We start from the raw sequence: 10,179 nt of genomic DNA on the forward strand, positions 1-10,179 counted from the left end.
CTTCATTCGGGTCTTGTAAAGTTAGCAATTATAACGTGGATTTTAGTAGAAAAGTTTAGCAAATGTACTTGTATATAATCGAGGGATAATCTATGTATATGTTTTATTCAGAGAAAGCTGCTGGTGTATACGTTTATAAAGATCATGCAAACCTTTCGACACAAGAATTTGAAAAATAACAACATTGCCCGTCTGTTTTGAGGTTCTATAATTACTATAAGGGACAAGTACATGTTAACATCACATATGAACTGGCCATACAGTTTACAACGCTTCGGTACGCTGTTTTGAAAGTATTAATATAAAAATATAAAAAAAATACGTTAAACTTAATCATTGATCATTTACTCAAATAAGACTTATTTTTCCTAACAACGTACATGACATGATGCATTTGCGATGGCGTTTAACTTCTTATCTACAAACTTAAGATGAACATTCATCACCATGACCATTGTTATCTGTTACAATTATAGAAACTCTTCAAAATGGCAATTATTATTAAAATATGCGGTCTCATAGCTTGATAACAAACGAATATTAGTCATAAACAATGATGGCAATGTTGCCAAGCTTCATATGTTTAACTGAAAAATAGACTTGTCATGGATTGTTTGCTTCTTGTATATAATTAGAAAAATAAATATTTTAATCGAACTGGTTAAACTGAAACCATGTTAAGAACTTAAAAATCACAATGTGTTTCATAATTTGAAAATAAAAATGTAAAACACACAATATGATATTGACCTTAGACATCACATGCCAGACGACATACAAACAAGTGTAATGTTACACTTAGCTGTTCTGTAGTACGTGACAAAAAAACTACTTAACAAATGTTTGTTGTTTATAACGTAAATGGGTATACACCGGGCGTGTTTTGTTCTCAATACGTGAACTGAATTTAGTATAATAATAATATATGAACATTTTAATACACACATACAGACTTATTATATTTTAATATAAAGATATGCATGTACATATGCTAAAAATAATCGAACAATAATGTTGTTTTGACCCCAACAAGCCTCTACTACCCCCCCCCCCCACACACACACACCAAAGAAAAATACAACAACAACAAATAAACAAATTCAAAATGTCTCAAACATACCAAGATTTTTTTAAACATGATAATAAGACATCACAACCAATTTCTAACAAGTTCCAATCCGTGGCAAAGTATAGATTTAGGAGGTAGACAAGTAAGTCTGCCGAAAATGTACCTCTTCTTGCTAAAATCGCAATAACTTTGCCAAAAGTTTGAGTATCCTGACAAACAATGACTATATTGGTGGGAATGATACCTCTGTGAGAATTACCAACAATAAAAACCATCCCTCTTAAAATGCATATCATCTACAGACTCACATACTTCCAGAATGGCCTGATATAACCACATATGACCGATTTCTTATCGCCGCTTTGTCCAGGGTAAAAATGCTATTATTTTAACATGTGACAACAATATTCATACTAAATGTGTTTTTTTTTCTTATAAATTTTGCATTTTTTATTTTTTTTATTGAAGTTGTTCTTAAGCTTTAAAATATTTGAAGACCAAAGTTCAACGTCATGTCATACTAGTGTTTACATGTTGAATAATTGTTTTTTATAGCATCCGGCCATTATATATACGGGTTAACTTCAATGATAACAGTTAGTTGTGCACTATTCCTAGATCCTGATACATTCAATCATATAAGTATTTCAATATATACAAACCCAGAGCGATGCATGGTGAAATCGTGAATAAAAACAGCAAACCAATCCTTGTGTCCATTTTGTCTTGATTGCAAAACCAAAAGTTTTCAAACTTGTTAAAAGTATTCTGACAAATAAAATTAAAAACCGGCGGCGATGTTCCTGTTATCTGCTAATCAGGACATCTACAGACACGTTGTTAGGCGAAACACACTTAATCAGGACAGTTTTGTCCTTGAAGGCTTTCTATCTAGACCATTATTGTAAATATCTAGAAATTGGTATAATGAAGTGGATAAATAGAAGAGAGATAAACCAGGCACGTTTGCCATAATTACATGAAGCCAGTTTACTTTCTTTATTTTCCTATTAAAGTACTGCGAGTTCCTATGTTTAAGGTTTGCAACACTTAACAGTGTTATATTTATTTTTCCAATCTAGAATAATTATTTGTTAAAATTATGAGTCAAAAGGTATCGTGGCCACAAGGTATTTATACTTTTAATACCTTAAAGTATAATCTTACAGTTTTGAAACAATGCAATGGTCTAGTTAGAAATGCATTTGAGTGTACTTTTCTAGTGATTTGAGTGTTCATGTAAATAATAATTATTTGGTTAAGACAATAAACTATATTATTTATCATCTTTGTTTTATGGATGTAAGTCAAAACTTTGAAATAAATATAAATTATCTTGTCGAATTCGTGATCAATTCATTCAAGTTTGAAATGCTTTATAAATGATATGCAAAAACTTGCATTGAATTGTCAACTTAACAAGAAACTTTCGTTTTGAAAATTATCTTGTACAAATGATAAATTAAGAAAATATATTACCTGTTTTAGATTATCACCTCATAACCATGAAATTGAAACTGGTAGATATTCTTGTACTGCTAGAGCTGATAGAAAATGTTAATGTTTTTCTTCAAATTTGATAGAAGACGAGAATTATTTTATGTTATGCTGTACACTCTACAAAAGATTCAGACAAACATACTTAGCCTTCTTGTAATACATTAAAAGCTGTATTACTTAACAAATCAACCAGTGATTTGCTAAAACTAAAAAAAATATCAGATTTGGAATGGAATTAAGAAAGTCTACCCTAGAAATTGAACTTTTTTTTAATATACACTGTATTAGTTAAGTACAAATGATTTATAACTTGACTGTTTTATTATTGTGTTTTTAGAAGTTTTGTTGGATTTTGGGGCATTTTGTGTTATGTTCTCTTCTGTACTACTTACCCTTTGTGTGTTTGAATATATGTTATATTATCACCATGATCATGTGTATGAAGGACATCGGCACTTGTAAAAATGTTTTGAAAGATAACTTAAAATACCTAAAAAAAACTCGGAAAAAAAGCATTACAGAAACCGAACTTTTGTTGATTTAGGTGTAAGATCGTTATCAATTTCCATCGTGATCACAGAAAAAAAACAGATTTATGTAAAACTGAAACCAACAAATATCATCTAATATGTAGTATTTTTTCATAGATTTGATCAAACAGTTAAACCAGCGTAAACGTTTCCCGTTTAGAAACACACGCAAAAAGCACAGTACTAACACAATTTTAGCAAGTTGATAAGTTTACCCCGTATATATAGTACATCAACTAGCTGCTCTTTCGTGTTATTTAATTTTGTTTTGATTCAAGATATTATAGAACCATAGAACCATCAAGCGATTCGGTAACTAGGTTGATCTCTTGGTGTATGGTGGCTGGATCTCATCCGTGCGTAATGCTGACGTCACACAAGTAGCTTCGAAGATTTGTTAGTCGGTAAATAAACAGTAGTATTGCCAGTGTTGTTGAAGAATAAAACAATATTACTAGTTTTTGCTTGTTGAGCTATTGCATCTTGAAGATACCTTTTTTATGTACATGCATGCAAGGTATGCAGTTTATTTTCTTATTAGTACATAATTCTAACTCCAAAATTTGCGAATCTTCATATATTGAAAAATCTAATATGTAATAACAAGAATAAAAGTGGATCATTTACTTATTTCCTGCATCAAACAGTACACAAACACAGTACTTTTATAATTCAGACCAAGAGACCAACCTACACTACCACCCACGCGTTTTTGCACATTTCGCACATCGCCGCGGACGTCATCTTTTTTATCTAATTTTCACTATTCGCGGCGATTGAAGCATAATGCCCACCGCGTTCTTCCACGGTGACCTTGGGTGTCTGGAATGCACCCAAGATCAGCTGGAAGCACCTGCTGTTTTAATTGTGAGCGCAGATCAGGGGTAGGTCGTACGACAACGGGGCCCGTTTCATCAAAAGATTTTAATCTAATCTTATATACGTATATAAGTCACAGATTGAAACACATTGATTGTTCTTATTTCCTCGACATTATGTTGAGTACTAGCTAAAGTTCATTTGAATATGTAGCGACACGCAGAAAGTTTCAATCTACGACTCAAGGTGAGGTCCCAAACAACACTGAAAGAGAGAAACAAAGGAACAAACGCCACAAACAGACCGTACACACATCAGTAAAGGTTAATCGATTAACGAGTTGATTGCCGCCTTGTAAAAGTGAGTGGAGCTCGGAATTGACTGACTGGCATATAAAAAACGTAGAGCTATTTCAATTAAAGCGTCCACTGAGTTAAGCAGAAGTCACGTTTAATAAGTAACAAAGGGCATTTGAGAGGAAAATGAAATGTTGTATTCGAATTTCAACAAATACAGCAGGGAAAATGTTTATTTCATACAGATGATGACGAAGGAACTGCAATTGGTTCGGAGGAGAAAATGCAGTGTGTTTTTCACAGCATAACAGTTGGTTCTTTGATACCATAATATATTTAATTGGTCTTCAATAACCTTGTCTCTTAGTCATGTACATGTAAATTCATTCCCTGCTACACTTCATTCATAGATTGGATGCGGTTTTCTGGAATGAAGGCGCTTTCAAGGGACTCTAAACTATTTTTATTGTTTTGGAGGTCCATTTTCTCATCATCGAAGGCATTGCTGTGAAAAGATGTTCTTTTCAAAACCTCTTTAACACGATATTTAGTGTTGTCACTTTGGATTCCAAGTCAGCTTGTTTTGTGTGTACCATATTGATAAATCTAATAATCTGTTAATATTGATATTTTTACGTCGGTGTTTTATATTTGGTTGAGTCATAAATTAGAATGTTCGAGCGAAAGAAGAGCGTACGAAAATGATGTTGTTTGATTGACCTTTTTTATACTTTTTGCACATTGCTTTGTTTGAGAACCAATTATGACTTACAGATACCAAAGAATTAACAGTTTTGTTTACCAATTATGATGCCTCTATCAACTTCGAAGACATGAATGTATACATTAATGGCCTTACTTTCATTTGGTTTTTATTTGTACCTATTTTTTAAATTTTATTCGTTGTTTCCCCGTAATTAAAAACGCCACCATGTTCGTCGCTGAGCACTCCAAAAAAGAGAAATGTAAATAATACAGAAATATAATAATATAGTGAATTGTATTTGGTTCCGTACCAAAAAAAATGAAATAAAAGAAATCGACATATTTTCATTTTAAGCACAATTGACAAAGTTGATTTTTTTACGTTTTAGCAAAAAGCGTTACTAACGCTTTCAGAAAATCGATTCTTTGGCATTAAGCATCAATTTTTAACGTAAATAAGAAAGCTGCGATCTGATCTTTTGTGAGCAAACTTTTTATACTACTGGTTTCCAGACGTTCACGCGCAATGAATGATCATTCCAAGACAAAAAGTAAAAAGTTGTTTAAACGGTCAATCTATGAGATTTCAGCTTCAACCAAAAGAATTGTCCGAATACAACTGAGACAAAAAATCATAGGCACAAATACATATAAAGATCTTCCTGTGAACATACAATGTGCTGCTGAAAAAATCGTTAGCAGGATTTATTGTCTGTTATGGATTTACACAAGATTCATAGCAATTAACAAAACCGCAAATGGCATGAACATGATCGTCGATGAACCGCTTGTTGGTTCCGTGGCTGTCGTGCGTGTCGTTGCTGTCTTGTTAGTAGCCCTGTCAGTGACAGTGACCCTGGCGGTAGTAGGGAATGTACCAGCTGAGGTGGTGCAGAGGTCGCCATTATATTCGACGGAAGAAAATCTTTCAGTAAATGGCTCGAGTGATATTATTGACACGGCTTGACCCTCTGCGTCTAAAAGTGAATCAATCTTGCGGAAAGTGTATTCGGTGCCTAGCTGCGATGCGTTTCACTCACGCGTCACTACTGTTATCTTCATCCCGGTATCTGGAATATGAACAAAACAGATCTGATAGTTTATTAAGGCTTGTTCCATGAACATCGCCGCCTTCGTATTCTGATTTATAAACTCAACCGTGGTGAAAAAACAGGTTTAAAGATAAAATATGAAATTGTAGTACAAATGTATATGAATATAATTTATATGATCAAATAAGATTAGGGTGAACAGAAACGGCGTTTAACTTCCACTTTCAACATTGTTCGCCTGAAACACAAATTCTTTAGCAAACTAAATTAATTTCATAATTCCTTTTTTGTGTTGATTCACTCTATGAACTTGTACATAGATAGATGAGAAAAATGAAGTCGTTCAATATATTTTCTTTGAATAAGATTAAAAGATGGACAAATGCATATGCAATAGAATTAATCTTCAATATATATCATAACTTAAACTTAAACTGTACCTTTCTTCACAATGACTACGATTACAGTTATATATACCCGTTTGAATTCGTAAAGGATTAAAGTTAGGTCTAAGTCAACAAAAGAATGACTGTCAGTTTTTGCGGAATTATATTTAAGTTATGATCATAATCATATATCGTTTTGAATTCCTTATACAAAACTAACACTTTTCTATTAAGAGCAATATACAATTCTTACTTAAAACAACCATTAATTCTAGTTTTGAATTTACACATGAGGAGTTTCACATTCATTACTGTAACTGTAACATTAGAATTAACAAATACATAAGCAAAACCAAATTCACCCAAAGGTTTTTTTCGCTTGCTCCCTAGTTTTCTTTCCATTAACACACTCAGATAATGCCTGCAAGCAAACAGTGCGTATAATGATATTATCACTATTAACAATCATTTACCAAAATTGTATAATTCCTACAACTCTACGCATATGTAGTTGGTATTAACCAAGCTCTCCGTAAATAGCTGAACATGTATTTTCCCTAACATTTAGCCTGTGTCTTATTTTTAGGAAAACTTTGTCGTAAATGTAAGTTTCCGTCTGCGTCATTTTGCTATATTTATATACACTGAACTATGTTGTGTTGGTCGCCTAACGTTCTTTTCGGTAAAACAAACAGCAAATCTTAAAATAAAAATCAGTTAATCAGTCCTGTTTGTATATGCAATGCCTGTTCAACAAAGTGCTGACGTTCACTTATGATATGGTTAAAATAATAAAGTTAAACTAGAGTTGCCACTGAATGTGATTGATATCCTGAACGCCGCCCTCATAGTGAAATATTTTGAAACTTTTATTACTCATTGCGCTTAACCATTGTTTAAACTTCATTATATCATATCTGGTAGTTTTCAATTTATTTTCATGAGGTGGAAAAATTAACAAGGTGCAATTATTCTGCATTTGGGTTTAAAGGGATGGTTTTAGTTCACTGTATTTCCTCTCTGTGTGCTTTACCAATGTTTTAAGTTTCAATAATTTCATCTAGTCGTTTTCAAGTTATGCTAATGACAAGAAAAAGGTTACAATGGGCAATAACTTTGTAATTGGCTATAATGCGTTTGAAGCAGTGCAATGACAATGGGAAATGCAGAAGCTTTCCAAAAGTTTATATGGAAAGCTATTAAAATAATTATAGACGCATAACAGTATTTAGCTGCAGATAACTTGTTTAAATTTTAATTGAGTTGACAGCCATTGATAAGATTATTGTAAGGCTTTTATTTTTTATTTTTTCAATTGAAAGGGATAGAGGTACGTTAACACTTTTTTGTTCAACTGCTCCGGTGTTCTGACAACATGAAATCTTTTTTCTAATAGAAAGGTACTTTTTGTTTATTATTGTTGAATATATTTCACATTTCAAAACAGTTATTTCATATAATGTATATTTGGTCGTACACGCCTAAAATTATCAGAGAAAAGGTCATGTGCATTTGTGCGAAATCAATTTTAGCCGCTATTGAACAATTTTGAAAACACAAAGTTGAGGAAATAAATCTGCGTACTGCCATTTGTAAAATGAAGGAAATAAAATAAATCTATGTGCTTTCAGTTGTGAAGTTCTCACTGATTTACGAAGTTACGACTAACATACTTTAATGATACGAGCCCAAGGAGAAACTTATTTGCCAAAGAGTTATGTCATTACATACGGGACAGATAAGGGTCTTCGAAGCCCATGCACGTCAGGGTGAATGTAAAGCTGGTACAGGTGTCAATGAGACCTAGAACAGCAACAGCGCAAGTCTCTGTCGGAGCTGTGTTAGAAGCGCATAACTATCTCCTGAAAGAATCCAGGGTCGTCATATCGCCTAGTAAACTTTGGATAATTCCCGGCATATTGATGTAGTCAACCGCAATGTGATAACAACTGGAACATTCTGAAATAGTACAGTTAAAAATCATCATTACATACTATTTAAAGAATGGTCAAAATTATTTCCGATTTCTTTGGCAAATGGACAAATACCTAGTTTTCCAATTTGTGTTGACATGCATTTCGTATATACCACCTTTAATTACTCCTTTTATGAAAAGTACGATGTACTATTATACATAACAAGGCATAATAGTATGCATAAATGGATCATATGTGATAAAACAATTTATTACTAATAAACAGTGTCAAATATATGTTTGCTATTTAAGAGGATGAGTTTATTATTTGAATAGAACAAGTGTGTGCCCACGATCCAACGCAACAAGGGTATAAAACAGTCATTCATTCATTTATTCCCTATTGTTCACCATCCCATTTGTCCGTCCATCAGTCCGTACGTTCTTCCGTCCGTCCGATCGTTCGTTCATTCGATCGTTCGTTCATTTTGTTCGTTCGTTAGTTTGTTTGCTAGCTCGCTCGTTCGTTCATTTATGTATTCAAAGGTCGGGAATGGTCGTTTCTTATTCAGTCAACATCGCAAATTAATAAAACGTTTTACGGTCTAAATTAAATATCTACACTGAACAAATCACTTTCGAAATAAATATTACTGCTTAACACAAATATCCTTTCGAAAAACTGAGTATACGCTTCGTTCGTTGCTACAAAGGTGTGGGCATGTATAGCCATTCAAACGATATCGTAAGAAGTAGATACATAATTCTCTATTACCTTCTTTGAGGAAGGGATAGAACTAGGTCTTGTACATTCATATACAGAAACATGACTATAAGTAAGATTGAAATTGTACGTATACACATGGTTGTATGACTAAATGTAGCGTGAATAAGCAATACAACTGAAATACCAATAACTACAAGCAAAGGAGTGCATGTCTGTCCAAGCCTTTATGACATAACACTACAATATAAATAAAAGGAAAAGTATTGCGCAAGTGAACGCGTGTTGATAAAGGAGTGCAATTAGTATTTAATGTAAATTAGAACAAGTACGTTCGGATCAATCAGGCATTAGGTTATTGGCATTTGACACAATTATTGTTCTTTTGCATTATTAAATGAGCCTATGTACTTGTTCTTTTTTATATTAAATCATAATTTAGAAATGTTTTAACCATTAAATCAGTTAAAATGAATTATCAAGTTATAATGTTCTGATTTCAATATTTCACTTGCAAGTGTTTAAAATTTGTTTTCTACGTCTATTTTGAGGTCTTAAAATTATTATGAGGGAATATTTGCATATAGACAGTACATTCAAAGTTTCATTTCAATATAAAAATACGCTGAGCGTAATCATTGATCTTGTTCTTAAACGATAAACAATTTTCACCAAGAACGGTGTTATTTATAACTGCTTATATAACTGCCCTTTAATTTTTGAACTACAATATATGAATGAGAAACAACCCCAAAAAACTTTTTTATTCAAAATGGCGACTTGTTTAACACAAATTCTTTATAGCTTGACAACAGACAAATATAAGTCATAGGCATGCCAAGTTCTATCAAATGTTATAAATAAAACTCTTTTCATGGATTTTGATACATGCTTTTCTTCTTGTATATTGTTATCTAAACAATCGGCGAAATATAGATCATTAATAATCGTACTATTTTTTTCGCTGAAACCATGACACCAATGATCACGTGTTATTCCTTAGGGCCGAGACGTCATACTTAATATTATTCTATTCATAAGTATACCTAACCGATTTAAACAGAATAGTTTCATAGTTTCAATAGTTTTGTCTTTAAGAATTGTTAATTAGACACGACTTACAAATAGCATGCATGTGTAGTCATCTTCATCAAACTAAATATAATCCATGATGGCAGACAAC

Source organism: Mya arenaria, chromosome 8, assembly GCF_026914265.1.
Source record: "Mya arenaria isolate MELC-2E11 chromosome 8, ASM2691426v1".
NCBI classification, from domain to species: Eukaryota; Metazoa; Mollusca; class Bivalvia; order Myida; family Myidae; genus Mya; species Mya arenaria.